The sequence below is a fragment of the Bombyx mandarina genome, chromosome 10, assembly GCF_030267445.1.
Source record: "Bombyx mandarina strain Sakado chromosome 10, ASM3026744v2".
NCBI lineage: Eukaryota > Metazoa > Arthropoda > Insecta > Lepidoptera > Bombycidae > Bombyx > Bombyx mandarina.
Window position 1 is genome coordinate 3,894,491 of NC_143217.1, and position 14,146 is coordinate 3,908,636.

The 14,146-nt window shown below is 39.9% G+C and overlaps 1 protein-coding gene across 3 annotated transcripts in view; it reads right to left on the bottom strand.

Moving 5' to 3' along the window:
• The window catches only part of corn (microtubule-binding protein cornetto), a 63,342-nt gene that overhangs the window by 25,926 nt on the left and 23,270 nt on the right, over positions 1-14,146 (bottom strand). Inside the window, exon 1 of one of the 3 annotated variants that reach the window (XM_089730221.1) lies at positions 13,345-13,530. The exons of the other annotated variants lie outside the window; for them this stretch is intronic. The gene's annotated coding sequence lies outside the window, so the exon portion shown is untranslated. Of the gene's footprint in view, positions 1-13,344; positions 13,531-14,146 lie in introns of those variants that run through there. 3 annotated transcript variants of the gene reach the window in all.

Genomic DNA, 14,146 nt, shown 5'->3' on the forward strand with positions numbered 1-14,146 from the left:
TCAAACAGCCGGCTGCAAAACGACAGCTGGCTTTGTTTACATTGCTGACTTTCTTTTATTCCGATAAATAGCGTTTTTTTTGTGTTCTTTTGTAGAATCCATACTAATATTATAAATATGAAAGTGAGTTTGTTTGTTGATCCTTCTTTCACGTCGAAAAGAACAGCAACGGATGTTTTTGTTAAAGTGATCGTTTTAGATCACAAGATTGACATAGTTTATCCTTTATCCCAAAAAAACAATTCCTTTCCACAGGAAATTATGTTTTATTAACTTTACAAAAATTAGGTGATTTCTTCTTTCTTTCACGTTGAGACTTTTCCTTGACTACGCAGTCGAAGCAGTGCGTTAACATCTAGTTGATATATAACAACGTTCATAATTGGAATCCCTTAAATGGTAAAGTACAGAGCTCGCACTTAACACAGACTCGTTGGCAACAGACATTGAGAATGTAGGCCACAGACGCGTGAAGGATAATACTACTTTGAACTTCTCTCGTATTGCAGGAGAACGATCAGCGAATGGCCATGACTGCAGTATTAGCCATATGGTACTTTTGTATAACAGAGTTTAAGCGTTGAAACTCGTGCTATATAAGGCATAGCGTAATGATATCAACTATGACCTTGCAAGAATTGAGACGTGGGATGAAGTACTCATAAAAAATAGTTTAAAGAAATATATTGTTTAATTGTACAGAATCAGAGTGGTTCTTAACTTAAATTAAAATACATTAGAATTATTACAAAAGAATACATTATCTACACCTGACGTTACCTAACAGCGAACATCTGTGTTAATTGAATATTTTTTTTATTATAGAGCTTACGAGTTCGTCTCTAACGAGATTCAATAATATAAGCCGCGTTATGAATAAGCTTGCATTGTGTTTATCTCTCTTTTTAAAGAATTTGTATTTGAATTTTAATAAAACAAAACTATTGCTATATTGTGTTTCTTTCTCAATAAACCGATAGAGCTTCATTAAAACATTTTTCGAATATTAAAAATTTAGAGGCAATGAAATATAATACCATTCTGTTTTCGAATTGACCTTTCAATGTATAATAATGTTGTTGTTTACCTATTTGTTGTAATTTTTTTTTATTGCTTAGGTGTGTGGACAACCTCACAGCCCACCTGGTGTTAAGTGGTTACTGGAGCCCATAGACATCTACAACGTAAAATGCGCCACACACCTTGAGATATAGTTCTAAGGTCTCAGTATAGTCACAACGGCTGCCTCACCCTTCAGACCGAAACGCATTACTGCTTCACGGCAGAAATAGGCGGGGCGGTGGTACCTACCCGTGCGGACTCACAAGAGGTCCTACCACCAGTAAAAAAATGCTGCAAATCAAAACGATTAGAAAACTTATAAACGGTTACCAATTTCGAAACTTAAAAGTTTTGTAATATGGTTAATAGTTTTTACATCGAATAATACCATTGCAATCAGTCTTAACAGTTGTGAGTCACAGCGAACATGTAACCGTGGCCGATCCGCTGGCACGTTATACTCGTGCTAGCAAAGGTACGACGAGATTGCATCCGTGTCACTACATAATCGTGTAATAAAAATGAAACCCGCAAAATTATAATTTGCGTAATTACTGGTGGTAGGACCTCTTGTGAGTCCGCGCGGGTAGGTACTACCGCCCTGCCTATTTCTGCCGTGAAGCAGTAATGCGTTTGGGTTTGAAGGGCGGGGCAGCCGTTGTAACTATACTTGAGACCTTAGAACTTGTATCTCAAGGTGGGTGGCGCATTTACGTTGTGGATGTCTATGGGCTCCAGTAACCACTTAACATCAGGTGGGCTGTGAGCTCGTCCACCCATCTAAGCAATAAAAAATAAATAAATAAAACATGACGATTAGGCTCGAACGAGCTTGGGCATTGTAGCTGCAAGTACAAGTTGCAACCAGATCCCGTGTGCAGGGTGGCGGAACCGCCTCTGTACATCGACACGAGTATCAAGTTAAAACCATTGATCCATTGATGTCGATGGATTATTTCACATTAATATTTATTGGTCATGGGTTTATTAGATTTCTTTAGATGTCGTAAGTTTGACATATTTTAGCTATATACTCGTATATGTTCATGATACATACGTGATATTAAGACAATTCCATGAAAGCTTAATCCAAGTATACTACTTTTAAATGTCAAGGAAGAAAATATACGAACATCTTTGCAATTGGTTAAATGACGATAAAATAATTTCGATAATATGTATTTATGAGTCAGATACTACATATTATATTGGGTCAATCAAGTGCTATATTAAGAAAGAAACTTTTAATTATTTATTTGCCTTTAAAATTTTTAATTTACACCAAACACGAATAATTTGGCTGGTGGTAGGACCTCTTGTGAGTCCGCGTGGGTAGGTACTACCGCCCTGCCTATTTCTGCCGTGAAGCAGTAATGCGTTTCGGTTTGAAGGGCGGGGCAGCCGTTGTAACTATACTTGAGACCTTAGAACTTATATCTCAAGGTGGGTGGGGCATTTACGTCGTAGATGTCTATGGGCTCCAGTAGCCCTTAACACCAGGTGGGCTGTGAGCTCGTTCACACCACTAGGCAATAAATAAAAATTTATGAGTCAGATACTACATATATTGGGTCAATCAAGTGGTATATTAAGAAAGAAACTTTCAATTGTTTATTTGTCTTTAAACTTTTTAATCTACACCTATCTACAGCTATTGAGGTTCTGAAATAGAAAACCGTCCTACATAATATCACAAACAGCACTAATTCGACGACTTCCTGGAGCGTGTAAATGTGCCTATTTTGACTGGCCGAAAACGATGTCACCAATAAATATGTCCAGGCAGGCGTTTATCTAAAAGGAGTGGAATTTACATGTACTAATTATATCTCGTCGGCCCCTGTCGCGTGCTTTACATTCCAGCACATCATACTTGGTGGTTTAATGTTGTTAATATTAATACGTGAAGCAAAAACTTTGTACCCCTTTTTACGAAAATTGCGCGGACGGAGGAGTATGAAATTTCCCACACTTATAGAGAATATAGAGAAGGTGTGCACAATGCTAATTTGTTTTTAAATAATGCATATAATATACATTAGATCAATAAATAAAACATTACACACACTGCCATGTATTTGACACACACACATATGCATATATACTCTTTGTTTATTGTCAAACTTTAGTTTGTCAAAAACTGTGGTCAAATTGAAAATAGGTTAATATTGTTTATCTTTAATATTATTTGTCTATACTGTAGTCTTGGCGAAATCTGTGATCATAGAAGTATAATAGTTTTTGACAATATAACCATAATAATGTTCAAGTTTATAATTTCAATTAATTATAGTCGAATTTCGACTACTGCGGGACCACTAGTGTTATTAATAATATCATTGACTTATACACGCTGGACTTTCTTAAGGCGAAATTCTTTTCATTTCAATTCTTTACAAATAGCCTCACAATAGTATCCATTGCGTGGACAGCATTGTACTTAACACACACGTGTATGAGAAGTAATTTCTTTAAAGTGGCTTTTGTCTAAATTGTCAGTACATTCTTAAAACAAGGAACGTTATTGCTAATGTCACCTGTTTCATAACGAGCTTAAAATAATTAGATATGCTTAATATAACTATAATGTGAAGAGAAAAATCTGAATGTGGTACATCAAATTTTATATTTGATTAAAGAACCCATTGGCGCTTTTATCTTTAATTTATTTAATGGTCTTCGTTCTTCCTACTTTTTACTTTTATCTTCTGTAACGTCACTCTAGATGATTTACTTAAGTCCATTTAATGCTCCATCACAAAATTTAGGTCAAGACAATTTGCCGGGTATTTTACATTATAAGAACGTCGAATCTGCAGCTAGCTTTTTAGTACAAATACGGAAACTAATAAAACGCTATTCTGCCATCAGATATGTCGTGGATTTGGGCTCTGACGATATTTCATTTCGGCTTGTTTGGACTGGACTTTTAAGGGAGGTGCTCAAACACGGTACGGCCGTTGCATTTCCGCGTAGCTCTCGAAAATAAGGCGTTGATGTTGCTCAAGATTTACGATCCGTGTTAACTACAGCTTAAGTTCCGCTTAGTTATTCATGTACGTAGTTAAATTTTGTAACATTAACTCTTAATAATTTATCTCGAAGATTGACGAGATAAGATCGGACAGTTCAACTTGAGGCGTCAACGAATAGTAGATTTTAAACTTCAGATGGTCGAACGAAGGTCACACTTCCATGATTAAAGTACATAATTGCGTAACGTCGTATGATATAGTCTGGTGTTGAGAATGACTAGCTAAATAGCTTACTTCCGTGCATAGAGTCTGTTTGTAACGCTTGATTCGATACATAGATACCGGTGACCTCTCGCGTGTGTCGGTTTTTTCACACGTGGTTATATTTATTGTGTCAAACCTAACCAATAATACCTATGGTAATTAAAACAGAAACAAGTTACAGCTAAATTTGATTTAATAGTTAAGCAAAACGTATTTACCTGTATTTTTTTTTTTATTGCTTGGATGGGTGGACGAGCTCACAGCCCACCTGGTGTTAAGTGGTTACTGGAGCCCATAGACATCCACAACGTAAATGCACCACCCAACTTGAGATACAAGTTCTAAGGTCTCATGTATAGTTACAACGGCTACCCCACCCTTCAAACCGAAACGCATTACTGCTTCACGGTAGAAATAGGCAGGGTGGTGGTACCCATCCGCGCGGACTCACAAGAGGTCCTACCACCAGTAATTACGCAAATTATAATTTTGCGGGTTTGATTTTTATTACACGATGTTATTCCTTCACCGTGGAAGTCAATCGTGAACATTTGTTGAGTACGTATTTCATTAGAAAAATTGGTACCCGCCTGCGGGATTCGAACACCGTTGCATCGCTTCAACACGAATGCACCGGACGTCTTATCCGTTAGGCCACGACGACTTCATAGAAGACTGTATGATGCCTGGATGCAAATTAAACAGTTTCAACATATTTATATCTGTATTCTATTTCTTTTTTCACTATTTATATATATTTCATATTGTGCTTAACGCTCGTGTCCATTTTTTTTCTTGCATATAAACCAATCACATATCAAGATGCATGCGACCAAAGCAAATCGGTATCCGGATAAAATATAAGTAAACCGTATCAAAATAATAATATATCAAATTTACAGGAATCTAATAGACAGCACAGTATTAATCTCACCCACCTTGAAACGCGAGATCTAATGGTAATGGATCTAAATTAGTTATAGAGGAACAGCCGCCCCACCCCTCAAACTGGAATAAATAATTGCTCCGCGGAAGAAGTAGGTGAAATGGATGAACACGGTACCTACATGTGAGAACTTGCAATGTGCCAGTACATACGGAAATTTAAAAACTTCACTTGTCTGATCTATTCTCTATATTATTCCTTTAACGTGAAAGACGTTTTGAAGTCGTCGCGGCCTAACAGATAAGACGTCCAGTGCATTCGTGTTGAAGCGATGCACCGGTGTTCGAATCCCGCAGGCGGGTACCAATTTTTCTAATGAAATACGTACTCAACAAATGTTCACGATTGACTTCCACGGTGAAGGAATAGCATCGTGTAATAAAAATGAAACCCGCAAAATTATAATTTGCGTAATTACTGGTGGTAGGACCTCTTGTGAGTCCGCGCGGGTGGTTACCACCACCCTGCCTATTTCTGCCGTGAAGCAGTAATGCGTTTCGGTTTGAAGGGTGGGGCAGCCGTTGTAACTATACTTGAGACCTTAGAACTTGTATCTCAAGGTGGGTGGCGCATTTACGTTGTGGATGTCTATGGGCTCCAGTAACCACTTAACACCAGGTGGACTGTGAGCTCGTCCACCCATCTAAGCAATAAAAATAAAAAAAGTCATGGGCTCAGTTCAAGTACTTTTTTCACTAGACTAATTTTTATCTATCTGCCTGCCAGATTGGATCACCGGGATACAGATACACAAATTTTTTTTTTTTTTTTTTTTTTCCACAGGAGAAAATCGCCGGATCCCCACCCGCGCGGCAGGTGGGGTATGTGGGAGTTGAACCTCACTAAAAACTCCTGCCGCTCACAACCGGCGCCCTACCTCGGACCGGGCCGGAGCCCAGTCGGGGCTATTGAAACGGCGGGACAGGGTTGACGCAGAGCACATTACATCCATCCCACCGTCCCACGGACGCCGGACCGGTGGCCGCCAGCGACACGACCACCGGTTCCCTCGTTCAGCGGGCCGAGAGCCCGCTTTGATGGCGCCGCGTTACACCTTCCCCCAGAGCGGTCGGGGGAACGCGGTCTACCATCACCCGGCTTCCTATTGCGGGTGAGCGTGCAGAGCACGCCACCCCACGTCTGGGTCCCTCCCCGCACAAAACGGGTGGGACCCCTAGCTCTTAGGGGGCCAGGTCACGGATACGACCCCGGTCCCGACCCCCTGCTCGGCGGCGGCGGGTTTCTGCGTAGTGAGGAGAGCTTTCCCTCACTCGCCCCGCCGCCTCCTTCTGCGAGATGGTGCACTCGCAGAAGTCGAGCATAGCCTTCCATGACTCATCGCTGCCAAGCATCGACGCCACGACGCCAGGCAGCGACAAGTCAGGTCCTATCTTTGCGACCAGGACACGGCGCTGCACCTCCCAAGCGGGGCAGACAGCGAGCGTATGCTCCGCCGTGTCCAGGTCGTGTCCACAATGGTGACACCTCGTCGTCGGCTCAGCCCCTATCCGGCGCAGGTACTTCCCGAAGCATCCGTGCCCGGTCAGCACCTGCACCAGACGAAAGGTGAGACGTCCTTCGCCACGATTCACCCAGTCATCAAAGACCGGGTAAACCGCCTCGACGGTCCGTAGCCCCCACGTGGGGTTGGCCAATCGCCTCGACCACGACTCGAGCACGGACCGCCGAGAATGGGCCTTCCGCGCCCGCAGCTCACTTTCGGGGAGACGCGCCACGCCCCGAGCACGAAGCTCGCTGCGCCACCGATAGTCGGCAGCGAGCGACTCCGCCTCCAGCTCCCATGGCGGCGTCCCCGCCAAAACACACGCCGCCTCGAAGGAGACGGTGCGATATCCGCGAATGACCCTGATGGCAACGGTGCGCTGCGGCCGGCGCAGGAACCGAGCCATAGTGGCCCGGTTGCGCGGCTCAGCCCACACAGGTGCACCGTACAGGGCCATCGATCGCACCACCCCCGCGTAGAGGCGGCGCACAACCTGATCCGGTCCCCCAATATTCGGGAGCAGCCGGCTCAAAGAACCGGCCGTCCCCATCAATCGGGGGACCAGCTCCGCAAAGTGAGCACGAAAAGCCCACCGGCTGTCCAACACGAGGCCGAGGTACTTCAACTGCACCCCGACCCCTATCCGGACGCCTCCAACCACGATGTGGGTGTCAACTGGTGGCGCCCTCCGCGGCCCGTGAAACCACAGAGCCTCGGATTTACTGAGCGCCACGTCGAGACCCAGCCTCCTTATCCTTCCGACGACGAGGGCCACTCCCGCTGACAGATACACACATAACACGAGTTCGTTTTTTTGCCCAATATGTCTTCAAAATTCATGTTTATCTTTAATTTTCCTTTAGATATTTTTCATACAATTGGTTAACATTTAAAGTTATAACCAAAAGGCAATTTGTTACTATCCTTTTAATTTTTTTTTTTATATTTACTAACAATCACGCCACGTTAACTGGTCCCGTGATAAGTTCGTAAAGAACTTTTGTTACAGGTACCAGATAACGGAAATAAATGTAAGCTTTTTATTATACACATACATATATTTAATATACATCCATAACCCTGGAAAAGACATTTATATTTATCATACAAATATCTTCCCTTGGCGGGATTCGAACCCGCGACCCCCTTCATGTAGTGACCATGTCACTTACCACTACACCAGACGGCCGTTAAAATCGAACCGTTAATTGAATCGTATGTCCGCATTCCATGCTTACCAGGCTCACAATAGAGTTATATTTACCTTTTTAAACACACAAAAAGGGTTACATGTAAATATTTTCTTCAGGAAACGAAATGTTTATTAAAAACATTTTAAAAAAAGGGGGGGATTGATCTGCTGTCGATTGAAGCCGAAATAGATGAAAACCAGCTGCGTTGAATGTGCACGTGTGTAATGTTTACCGATCGCAACAGGCCCACAGGTCTATATGTAGATAAACCATGAACGTACTATAAAGTATGCTTAATATTAATTTATTATTTATAAATAAATAAATTAACACCATAAATTTATACAATTTAGTTATGATGATTAGTTAAAAATTTTTATATAAAAACTTATTTCATAAAAAAAATTAAAATAATCATCATCAAATCATGCGTCTACTGAAATGGACGCGCTGAACAATAGCCTTACTTTGATTTATCTTAAAATAGCTTCGTAGATTTTTTATACCGTTTAGTTCCAACATAGGTATCAGCTATAAATACACAAAGATATATAATGTAACGCGTGAATCACTTTCCGATCGTTCGAATAAGGTTCTGGCGCTTTGGATATGGCAAGGACTCTTCCTCAAAGTTCGTTGCCCGATTATTTGCATCGTATCGCGACATCGTCTGCATATTTATCATTCCTAGTTTTATATTATTAGTACGAAACTGCATTGCTTCTTTTTTATTATGCAACGTCTCTATTTTAGTACAATTATGTGGCACATTATTGGAGTCAACAACACCGGATGCATCGTTTCGATAGTTTTTTCACTATTCAGAAGAAGAAAAAAAACAAACATAAATGAGATTCGATTTTTATTTACTTTAAACTTCTGGCCGGTCACCTCTACTCGTCAAGTCTTACGTCACCGACGAACACAAAGTTTAATCATTGTAGTCGTACAATAGAAACGCTATAGGCTAATCGACGACTACCTATATCCGGGTAAGTGTGTTGAAAGTATTCGCACCCCTATTATAGGTTATTATAGGTAGTGAACACTAAGAAATAGATGAGTATATTTTACTGGAGTTATTGTCATTGAATTATCTTAGAACCTCTAGGCCTACGGAGGGATTTTGCTTCTTTATGTCCCAAGGAATTGTTTGAGGTGATTTCGACATTTCCATTATATCAATTATACTTACAACCGGAGAGTTATTAATTATGAATTATCCAGGCAGTGCAGATGATTATCAGGGACAATGACACCATTGAGTGTGCCATATGCTCGTGAGCTTTTAAAGGTAATAAAATAGCAGTTTTCTTTATCGAAGTAGTTCAAATACAGTTTGATGTCCTCATAAATTTGATTGTCATAGCGTTCACCTTTCCATTTTCTGTTATGACGCAAGGCTAGTTCAAAATAATACCCCCCAAGAGATTTATCGCAAAAGGTCACGAAACAATAACCTACCGACGCAGGCCAAGTTTTCGTTACACACAAGTCACAACCACAGTCGCGACGTTACGACGCCGAAGCGACGACCAGAACGAATCTAGCTTGTCTAGGATTACAATGTACACAAAACATTTCAGGATTAATAGGAAATCTCTCGATGTATAAATAAGTCGCCATACATCGAATTCAGAATAAAATATTTTTAGTAACTAGCGAATGGATACCCGCCCGTTCCTGCCGAGCGTTTGTGAAATAAAACATGCCACAAAGCAGAGCCGTAAACTACATCGTTTTACGATTCCTACCAGATAAACATCAATACGCCTGGAAAAAAGACACGCTCATACCAAAAACACATTTTAACTTTTAAATTTCTATAATACAAAGTTAATAATTGTCAGCGTCCAATTGCAAGCCTTAAACAACTGTGACAATCACTTTTCAGTTATAAATGGAAATCACTCACCACTCTTGTTCGTTATAATAATGAATAAAAAAAGAAAGCAAATAAAATGGAAGGAATTTTAAGAGCTTTATATGTAGCTACCTACTTATTCGTAAAACCGGTTTCTCGGTATCAAATAATGTAATGAATGGCAATGTTACATTTATGTTTCGGTGCCACGGCGTGGTCGTATCAAAACCATCAGAAATTAAGAGTTAGTGGCCTGACGGGTAAGACGCATATATAATGCTTGATTTAACCTGTGGTATGGTATCAAAGTATCGAAGTTGCGAGCGAAGTGGTCATGTATTTCAGTTTCATGAGTGGCACAATACAATTTTGAAGTTGTCGTGCCCTAAGCTATTAGAGGTCGAAAGTACCTACTTGTACCAAACGATACGACTGTGCCAGTGTTCGAATCCCGTACTGTTTTTTCTAATGAAATACGTATGTAACTCCGGTAACTCGTGTTCACGAATGACATCCACGCCGAAGGAATAGCATCGTGTAATAAAAATAAAAAACCGAAAAAACTGCACTCAAATGCTCAAGTCTTACGGTGGCATTCACATTGTGATGTCTATGAACTTAGGCAAACTAGCGACAAAACACCAGGGTGGTCAAGAGCTTGTTTTCTCGGCTATGCAGTAAATAAAACAAATAGCTCAATCAAGATACCGGCTTATTTAAAATTACTATCCATTTATTCTATGTGCATACATATACTTAGTCTGGCCATAAATACTGTTACAATTAAAAATAAACAAAATATTACATTTGAATTTGGAATCTGTCATTTTTATATGATTGCTCATTGAGTTTTCTCATTTTGGCGCCAATACATTGTGCAATATTTTGCGATATTAAAATGGAGTGGGGTGATAAAGAGAACCGAATCGCTGTGATTGCATTACACAAAGTAGGTATGGAGCCAAATGCAATTTTTAAAACTCTCCATACGCTTGGTATTAATAAAATGTTTGTGTACCGCGCTATTAGTAGGTGCAATGAGACCTCCTCTGTTTGTGACAGAAAAATACCTGACCGTCCACGTAGTGTTCGTACGAAAAAGGTGGTCAAAGCAACAAGGGAAAGAATTCGAAGAAGTCCTGTCCGAATGCAAAATATTTTATCTCGGGAGATGAAGATAGCACCTAGAACCATGTCGCGTATTTTAAAAGATGACTTAGGACTTGCGGCCTATAAGAGACGTACTGGTCATTTCTTAACTGATAATTTAAAAGAGAATAGGGTGGTAAAATCGAAACAACTACTGAAGCGGTACGCAAAGGGAGGTCATAGAATTTTTTTATTTACGGATGAGAAAATTTTTACAATTGAGCAACATTTTAACAAACAAAATGACCGTATTTATGCACAAAGCTCTAAGGAAGCTTCTCAATTAGTCGACAGAGTGCAACGTGGGCACTATCCGACTTCAGTGATGGTTTGATGGGTGGGGTATTAGCTATGAAGGAGTGACTGAGCCATACTTTTGTGAAAGAGGTATCAAAACATCGGCACAAGTATATCAAGATACCATTCTTGAGAAGGTAGTGAAGCCCCTTAACAACACCATGTTCAATAATCAAGAATGGTCCTTCCAGCAAGACTCGGCGCCAGGTCATAAAGCTCGGTCTACGCAGTCTTGGTTGGAAACGAACGTTTCGGACTTCATCAGAGCTGAAGACTGGCCGTCGTCTAGTCCCGATCATAATCCGCTGGATTATGATTTATGGTCAGTTGTAGAGAGTACGGCTTGCTCTAAACCCATGATATTTGGAGTCCCTAAAACAATCCGTACGATTGGCAGTGAAAAATTTTCCCATGGAAAGAGTGCGTGCTTCTATTGATAACTGGCCTCAACGATTAAAGGACTGTATTGCAGCCAATGGAGACCACTTCGAATAAGCTTTTTATATTTTAAATTGTTTTATATTTATGTATTAAACTAACACACTGTAAAAGTAATAAATGAGTCGTCTATTATCAAAGGCGGCAATCTGTACATTTGGACAAAAAATTTTTATTGATATGTCAATACAGATTTATTTGAATATAATCGTCTCCTTCAAAGAATACGGTTCAAAACCTGCATTAAATAAAGGTTAATAGTTAACCTGTTATTTATCTAATATGTCGTTCCGAAGAGTTTTGTGACTGCCAATGGAATACAAAGTCAATAATTCGTTTTTCTGATTTACCAATCATTGTCCAAAAGTCAGATTGCCGCCTTTGATAATAGTCGACTCAAATGTTATTTGCAATAGATTTTTTTTTCCTTTGTCACAGTATTTATGGCAAGACTAGGTATTTGATAATGGTAATAAAGATGTGTTAAATGTTTAGATCTAGCCTTGAGGAATTCGAACAAGCCAGATTTTCTGGGAAACGATGTCGTAAAAGGCGAAAACACTTGAATAGAAAATAGGCCAACACGAATACGGCTAAAGCACTTTCCTCCTGGGAATTCTTCGTGAAATCTAGTCAAGCCAACGCTAAGACGTTTATAGATATAATTCATGTTTCTCCCTTTTGTTTGGAATATGGGCATTCGTATTTCACAACAACTTATAAAACAAATCTATAATGAACGTTCTTTGCAACATTTCGATTTTTACGCTTATAATTGGACAAATTGGCAGTCCGCCTTCATAGATACCATCGTTTTAACTATTCCTGTGGCTATACGTTCGGACTTAAAGGATAAAACAGTCGTTACTACAATATTTCTGAGAATTCAATCACACTTCGAAAGGTGGACGGTTTACAAGTTGTAGCGTATCTGGGGCTAATGAGTACTACTAGAGGATGTGTGTAAACGTAATGTACGTTAAATAACAATATATAGACCGATTTACTGGAAAATCACTGAGTCGCAGGAGCGCAATAAGAAAGCCGCAATCTCTTCGATAAGAGAAATAAATTTAGTTGCCTTTAAATGAAATGAGTTATGATTTTGTTAAAAAAAAAACCAAAGCAATCCGTATACTATTTGTAGTGATTATCGATTCAATATTTTCAGACTTCAAGGTCGTCGCTCTAAAAACTATCTAACGGGTTCGACGTACGATGGGCAGTGCGCTATGGTTACTTTTCATATACAAATTATAAATCTCGTTGAAATGTAATTGTCTAATGTGAAATATTCATGACAGATGTCATAACAAAAAAAACATTATTTTTTTCTTCTACACCTCAAAAATATTTGACCAAGGCAGGCATAAGCGACGAGATAGTCCTATTTTTGTGAATTTAATTACTGATACTAACCAAATTATTTTTTTGCGAATTTAGAAATTTATCGCACGTTACATTATCATTTGGATTATATTTTGTCTATCATTATTTATCGATCCGGTTCAACGATTCTGGTACACACCTACTTTCAAAACCGGTCTCAATCAAGCGTCACATCTGCGAGTGAAATTTATTATAAGTAATGACTCAACTAATGCTTCTCTAAACATGTGCGATGCAGATTTTAAACGAATAAAATAACTTACACGCCGACGAAAGAAGCTCCGATTTAGGCAGTCCGTTAAATGTGTAACACACTCTTATAAATAATATGAAAACGATCGTTGCAACGAATTTGTCTTTTCAACTTGAAGTCACAGTTGAAAGAAAAAGAAAAAAAGGCTATTTAACAACGCACGCGTCCAGTACCGACGCAGGGTTAAACGTTACTGTTGCTGTTGATTTGCTGAACCGGCAATGCAACCAAAAAGTCTCAAGACTGAAATGTAAAATGAACAAATGAAAATGCTATAGTATGAAATGCTAACTCAGAAATGTCGCTTTAATAAAGTTGAATTTTCAAGCGACGTGATTCAGGAATTGTGACTCGATTCTGATTTTGTCCACATTTTAAGGCACACATTTAGTGTATTATACCTATTAAGCGCTAAATCAATTTATACATGTCCATGTTTAGCTTAAGAGCGTTTCCCATAAAACGTATACATGCATCCTTAATTAATGGTACTCTTCCACTAACTGTGCTTTTAGGTACCTCAAGCACCGGTCACCGTTCACGTCGAACCTGTCGCTTGCGACGAAGGGCTCGACGAGTAAATTAACCCTCAGACACAGCCCACTGAGTTTCTCGCCGGATCTTCTCAGTGAGTCGCGTTTCCGATCCGGTGGTAGATTCTGCGAAGCACGGCTCTTGCTAGGGTTCGTGTTAGCAACGTCGTCAGGTTTGAGCCCCGTGAGCTCACCTACTAGTTAAGTTTACGCTGGAATAGCCACTCAAGCCTACCAGCTTAGGTAGGAAAAAAAAAGGTACTGAAATTTGATATCTTT